This window comes from Oncorhynchus keta, chromosome 19, assembly GCF_023373465.1.
Source record: "Oncorhynchus keta strain PuntledgeMale-10-30-2019 chromosome 19, Oket_V2, whole genome shotgun sequence".
NCBI lineage: Eukaryota > Metazoa > Chordata > Actinopteri > Salmoniformes > Salmonidae > Oncorhynchus > Oncorhynchus keta.
Genome location: NC_068439.1, coordinates 73,691,358 through 73,698,665, shown reverse-complemented (window position 1 = coordinate 73,698,665; position 7,308 = coordinate 73,691,358). Strand labels below are relative to the sequence as shown.

At 37.4% G+C, this 7,308-nt stretch overlaps 1 long non-coding RNA gene across 1 annotated transcript; it reads right to left on the bottom strand.

Moving 5' to 3' along the window:
* Positions 1–1,772: 1,772 nt before the first annotated feature.
* LOC118398853 (uncharacterized) lies at positions 1,773–4,673 on the bottom strand. Its single transcript, XR_004828705.2, has 2 exons — positions 4,520–4,673; positions 1,773–2,886 (listed from the first exon to the last, which is right to left on the bottom strand). It is a non-coding gene; the product is annotated as an uncharacterized LOC118398853 (long non-coding RNA).
* Positions 4,674–7,308: the final 2,635 nt, after the last annotated feature.

Sequence of the window (7,308 nt, the reverse complement as noted above, 5' to 3'; positions counted from 1 at the left end):
GTGTGCAATTTGTGTTTCCTGTTGAATTGTTGAAATGGATTGAATGTTGTGGATTTTAATGCTTCCTTATCTTGTTAAAGAGGGAATTTGTTAAAGGGGAAATTGAACCTCATATTATCTCCATTCCAGCACCATGTCAGTCTCTACACGTTTAAACAAAGCCTTTCTACGTTCTGTCGTTAAAAAGATGAGAAGAAAGGTCCTAAGAAAGTACAATGTGAAGATGTCATCATGTTCAAACCATGGAAACGGAATTTGAGAAGATTATGATCACATTTCCTCTTTAGTGTGGTGGGACTCCGACAAGGGCTGTCTGTATGACAAACAAACACGTGTTCATCTGAGGCTGTTGGATCCTTTCATTTTGCATGACGCCTCTGAAAAACCCAAGTGAGATAAAAAATATTTGTTTGGCAAAGTTTTTGAAATGAACATAGCAAATCAATGGAAAGGACCAGGGTGATGATGCTGGACAAGACCAGGGTTATGAGGCTGGACAAGAAGATCAAACCAAAACATTATTTAAATAAATAAAAAACGTACTCATTTGGAGTTTTTCTTGTCTTTAACTTGGTGTGTCAGTTAATGAAACTTTATCAACATTTGAATCACGTTGCAACAACATAAATGGTTGATTGAATTTGCAGCATTTATTGGGTGTAATTTTAACCTATAGATTTCAAGCAAAAATCAACAATAGGGCCTTAAGGGTTGGTTCATTTCAAGTAGAATTCATATTTGTTGACAACTCATACAAATGGACGTTGGATGTTCGTCTGACATCTAACCATGAAGTGGCATCCTTTCTAGCATGAAATCAAAGACTAGACAGTGTTGGGTAGACTTCAGAGCAGAGAGACAGGTCTAGTTACCTAATGAAATATGAAATCATTCACCTTTAGGGGATCCTCCTCTCCAACTCTTGGCAAGTGAAGAAAAAACATAATCAGTGCTTAGCGTTAAAAACTGAGAAATGCGGCATTTTTTTTCAAAGGAGAAAAAGTTTAGGACCTGAGTTTAAACCTCACATCTGTAGAACATGAAGGTCACAGCTTTGGTGTGTGTGTGTGTGTGTGTGTGTGTGTGTGTGTGTGTGTGTGTGTGTGTGTGTGTGTGTGTGTGTGTGTGTGTGTGACTGGACTAGAGCCAGAGGGGATCTAGGGGGCATCATGAAATGCTGAGTCCAGCTCGGGCCCATGCAGCAAGCTCAGCAGCTGCTGTACGTCTAGACTCTATGGCAGCTCAATACCAATTCATCTGTCTGCTGCACTCCTATAACAAACTACATTAGGATTATGTTATGGACCGAGATCGATGTGGATTTCCAGGAGATGAGAGATCAAAGTACAGGTGACATTGACCAAGAAGGACGGTTTCAGAAGGCTGGATCAATAAACAACCAAGCTAGATTCTTAAAACAAGATTTGGTAGTTTGTAATTTCAAAGGTAGTGAAAGTAGTTAAGCCACCAAAAGAGAAACCTAAATAGTGAATCTTAAACCTACAAACTCATTGGGGCGGCAGGTAGTCTAGTTACAGCGAATTCCCGAACTGACAAGGTACAAATCTGTCGCTCTGCCCCTGAACAAGAGAACCCACTGTTCCCCGGTAGGCCGTCATTGTAAATAAGATTTTTTCTTAACTGACTTGCCTAGTTAGATGAAGGTTAAGTAAAAGTTCAATTAAAACAAAACAAAAAATGCATCCAGTGACAGTATAGTATCAACCAATGAAACACCTTTAAAACAGTAAGGAGAAAACATACAAAATACATATTTTTAAGTATAATTTATTGTACATTGTCATTCCTTCCCATTATTTCAGAAGATTTAACAAAAACTAACATTGTAACATTGCCATTTATACAAAATATAAACTATAAGGGGGAATATAAATTTAACATCAACCCTTCCCACATGGTTACAGTACAGTCATTTTGTTGGGACCAACCAGGCATCGAAAGGGAGAGATGCCAGTTATACCCTCCTTGTAAAAGACCAGAAACTTTTTATAAATCACAAGGTATACCGACACAAGCCCAGTATCAATCTTATTATCTCTACATACAACACATCTTCTGGTACATTTCCAATAACAAAAAAACTCAAAAAGTGCCAAATCGTGACCATTTAAAATAGTTTAATTAAAAGAGGCTTGAGTTTCTCTTTAATAATCTATGTGCAACCTTCACTTTGGGCAGGGCACATACAAAACAAATTTAGAATTATTTCCCAGGTGAAATTAAAACTACAATAAGAACTGCTGTACACACAAGTGGTCCACATTTTTTTCAAGAGACCTGACAACCACTTCCCTGTAGGCCTTAAATACCCCAGAATACCCCAGACTGATAACCAGGATGTTGGTTGTGTTACTATGGAAATGCAGGTCTTGAGGGTTGGCAGAGCAAGAAGCCATGTTGAGGTTCCGTATGGGGTTTCGAAATAGGGGAGGGGTGCGAGGGGTTGATGGTGGCGGCTTACTCTCCAACTAACGCCCCCCCCCCAGAAAAAAAAGTCAGCACTAGGATTTTATTTTTTCTGTGGGGGCGAACGAGTGGGTGTGGGTGATGTGGAGTCCATTTTGGCTGCTGGATGTTAGGATTGTGGTCTAGGGTCAGTGCGGTTGAGGGGAGTGGTGGTGGTTGAGGTGGTAACAGGAGGGTGGATCAAGGGTTATGGGTTCAACAAAAGCAGTGCAGGAGCCAGGTCACCATGACGATGGGGAGCAGGAGGGAGAAGTGGCTGGACTGCAGTGACATGCCCACTCCGGTAGGGGAGGTGGAGTTGGCCGAGCTGCTGTACGTGTCCGTGACCATGGTGGAGTTGGAACCTACGCTGGAACCTACGCCGGGCTGGTTGCCCGATGTGGTGTTCGGGGAGACCACCTGCAGGCAAACAGGAAGGGGCTTGGTTTAGCAACATCTCAAATTTAATTCCACTGAATTGAGAAACTGAGTTCTTAATTTTTGAACAAAAACATTCTAGCCAAAGCACACATTCACATTTTAGTCATTTAGCAGAGCTCTTATCCAGAGTGACTTAAAAAAAAAAATGTTGCCTTTATTTAACTAGGCAAGTCAGTTAAGAACAAATTCTTATTTTCAATGACAGCCTAGGAACAGTGGGTTAACTGCTTGTTCAGGGGCAGAATGACAGATTTGTACCTTGTCAGCTCAGGGATTTGAACTTGCAACCTTCCAGTTACTAGTCCAACACTCTAACCACTAGGCTACCCTGCCACCCATCAATATGATGTCATATCTAGAGGACTTTACGTTTTAGGGTAGAAAATGAAGGCTGTGAAGAACTAGCAAACAAATACTTCAGGAGGTTAAAAACCAGCTATCGTGGCATATGGGTATTCTAGGCCCAATCTGAAAAACAATCAATGGATTGAGATTTAGAATGGAGGGATGTTTGACAATTAAAATGGCCACCAATTTACTGAACACCATGTAGGGTAGTCCAATTTGTCATGCCATATCCAAAGAAAAATCCTAGATTAGACCAAATCAGTAACCTAACTGAACCAAGCAAATTTCCACTGAATGTTCTTCCAACTGGTAGCCTACCTAGTTTATGCTGCAAAATAGCAAATCGTGCAAATTAAACACAATGCACTTTTCATTTATACATCCGCTACACTGGAAAGAAAACATGAACAAGAGGAAACTGTTCCCCCCCCTAAAGATGTACCCTGTTCGTGTCTCTGTTCGGGTCACACCCAGTTATCACGTTGGCCTGTACATGTAACACCACATAGAATGCTAGTCCAAACAGGCACGCGCAAACGGACGGTCTTCGCTATTCGTTTCAGGTATCGTTTGTCGCGCAGCACTGAAAGGAACTTTATCCCTTTGGTCGACTCGGATGTATTTGGCTTTAAATCATTAATTTACCGAGATGTTTTTAATAGATTAAAGAAACGTGCATCACAACTATTAGGATAATTGCCGACAAGACAAGATGGATAGATAGATGTTGAGGAACGGTCCCAAAATGTGTGCACACGTTAAAGTAAGTGATTGGCACCAATGTGAGGCTTATGACTTGGATCAGATCATATAATTGCATGATTTTACCTGATTACTACCCACTGCCCAAACACTGTTGGACTCAACGTTTCCACGTAATAAAGAAAAACAATGTGATGACATGAATCAACATAGAAAACGGATTGGATTTTTAAAAAGTCATCAACATCAACTTTTACCCTAAATCCAATGACATGATGACATGGTGAAATGTTTTGTTGAATTCAGGTTAGTTGACAAATCAACCAAATGTAAATCAAAACTGGACGAACTGACGTCTGTGCTCGGTGGGCTACTTTAAATCCTCTCTGCCATAGCCCTATAACGTTAAAACCATATCACGAACAATTCATTATAGACTATCGAAGAAATACCCTACAACAAAAACACCTCACGCAAATAAAATGCGAATTGCTTTACAAAAAACACGATTTTTTAAAATAAGAAAAATACTTAATATTAATAATAAATGTATTTGGCATACCTGTGTCGATAAACATATAGCGAACACAATCACTCCGAGATGAACAACCATCATTTTTGACATCCTTATGATGATTTGGCTAGAACTTCAAGCACAGACGCAACCAGCAGCCACAGTCCCTCTGAAAATGTGATCACTGAAATAGTTGGACCGACCTTCTTTATACCAGCATCATGACAGACGTGTGACGTGAGAATTGTCACATACCCACAGTAAACAACCAGGAAACAAAATAACCAATTAATGTAAAATCTTGCGCTAAACATATTTATTTTATTTTCAACATATTGGTCGTTAAAAGCCATATGCATTTTGTTTATTTTATAAGGGTGTGTCATCGGTGGGAAAGCTACATTCAGAGCTACATTCGGAAGCTTTTTGTGGAATAAAACAAAATCTGGCTTTGGAACGGCTCCCATTGAATGAAAAGGTCTGCTACAGGGGCAACTTCATTCCAGGAATTATCAGGTTTCAACGTCCAAATAAGTCATTTGCAACGAGTTGCTTGGCCGGTATCTTCTGCCAACAGTTCGCAATGAACCTCTTCGTCGTCATTTTACTTGCGTCTTCGGTCTTTGGAAAGTTTCTTATTATATATATATTTACCATTGTAGGCTATGGTTTAATGATAGGTTCCTATGACCAATACAGGAATCTCTAGATTTTCTTTCCAAGACCTATCTGTATAGAAATCTAATGGGCCAAATACAAAATGAGTATCATCGCCTGAGGTGGCCTAATTCCATATGCAAAAGCATCCAACAGGTGAGCCACCACTGCCTCAACCGAAAACAGGCTACTGTCGCCCTCTGGTGGCAAGTCAAAATATCGCAAAATAAAATAGATCTTACACCAGCCCTTTACAAACGAATTGGCGAAACCTTCTGTTTGTACTGCACCAACGTTTTTAATCATTTTCAAAACTGCCAGGGGTATACCAAAATGCCATTCTTATGATTGGATCCAGATGTGGGATTGTACATTTTGGCCTATAAATACCGTCCCTAGTCTCCTCGCTTTCGGGTAAGTGGATTTCTGAGAGAATAGTGAAATGATCTGATCCCCTCCAGAGGGATCCCAAAGAGACAGCGCTCCTTCACTGCCTGCGCTCCCTGCAGAGGCACCAGATGTGCTCTGTTATTGAGACGGGGAGAAAGTGGGGCCTTTAGTAAGGCATCAGATAAGCCCGTTTCCCAAAGCTCAGGCTGATCGTGTATCACCAGCGGGTCTGAGTGAGTGGAGCCAAACCTCAGCTAGCGAGTGCACCCAGAGGGGGGGGGGCTGAGAGACATAACATATAACATGATATAACATATAAGATAACATACACTATAACATATAACAACATATAACATATAACATAACATATACTATAATATATACAGTGGGGAGAACAAGTATTTGATACACTGCCGATTTTGCAGGTTTTCCTACTTACAAAGCATGTAGAGGTCTGTAATTTTTATCATAGGTACACATCAACTGTGAGAGACGGAATCTAAACCAAACAACCAGAAAATCACATTATATGCTTTTTAAGTAATTAATTTGCATTTTATTTTACCACAGTGTCCAAAGAAGGGACAGAAGTATACAGAATGGTGTCGACTGCGTAGAGGTGGGTCAAAAAATCACCATACAACATATAACATAACATATAATATAATATATAACAACATATAACATATAACATAACATATAATATTTAACATAATATATAACATAACATATACTATAATATATAACATATACTATAATATATAACATAACATATACTATAATATCTAACATAACATACAATATATAACATAACATATACCATAATATATAACATATAACATAACATATAACATAACATATAATATATAATATATAACATTACATATACTATAACAAATAATATATAACATAACATATAATACATAACATTACATATACTATAATATGTAACATATAACATAACATATAATATATAACATAACAAATACTATAATATATAACATAACATATAACACAACATACACTATAATATGTAACATATAACATAACATACAATATATAACATAACATATACGATAATATATAATAACACATAACATACACTATAATATATAACATAACATATAATATATAACATTACATATACTATAATATATAGCATATAACATAACATATAATATTTAACATAACATATAATATATAACATAACATATACTATAATATATAACATAACATACACTATAATATGTAACATATAACATAACATCCAATCTATAATATAACATATACTATAATATATAATATATAACAACACATACCATATAATATAACATATAACATAACATACAATATATAACATAACATAACATATACTATAACATATAACATGACATACAATATATAACATTACATATACTATAACATATAATATATAACATTACATACAGTGCCTTGCGAAATTATTCGGCCCCCTTGAACTTTGTGACCTTTTGCCACATTTCAGGCTTCAAACATAAAGATATAAAACTGTATTTTTTTGTGAAGAATCAACAACAAGTGGGACACAATCATGAAGTGGAACGACATTTATTGGATATTTCAAACTTTTTTAACAAATCGAAAACTGAAAAATTGGGCGTGCAAAATTATTCAGCCCCCTTAAGTTAATACTTTGTAGCGCCACCTTTTGCTGCGATTACAGCTGTAAGTCGCTTGGGGTATGTCTCTATCAGTTTTGCACATCGAGAGACTGAAATTTCTTCCCATTCCTCCTTGCAAAACAGCTCGAG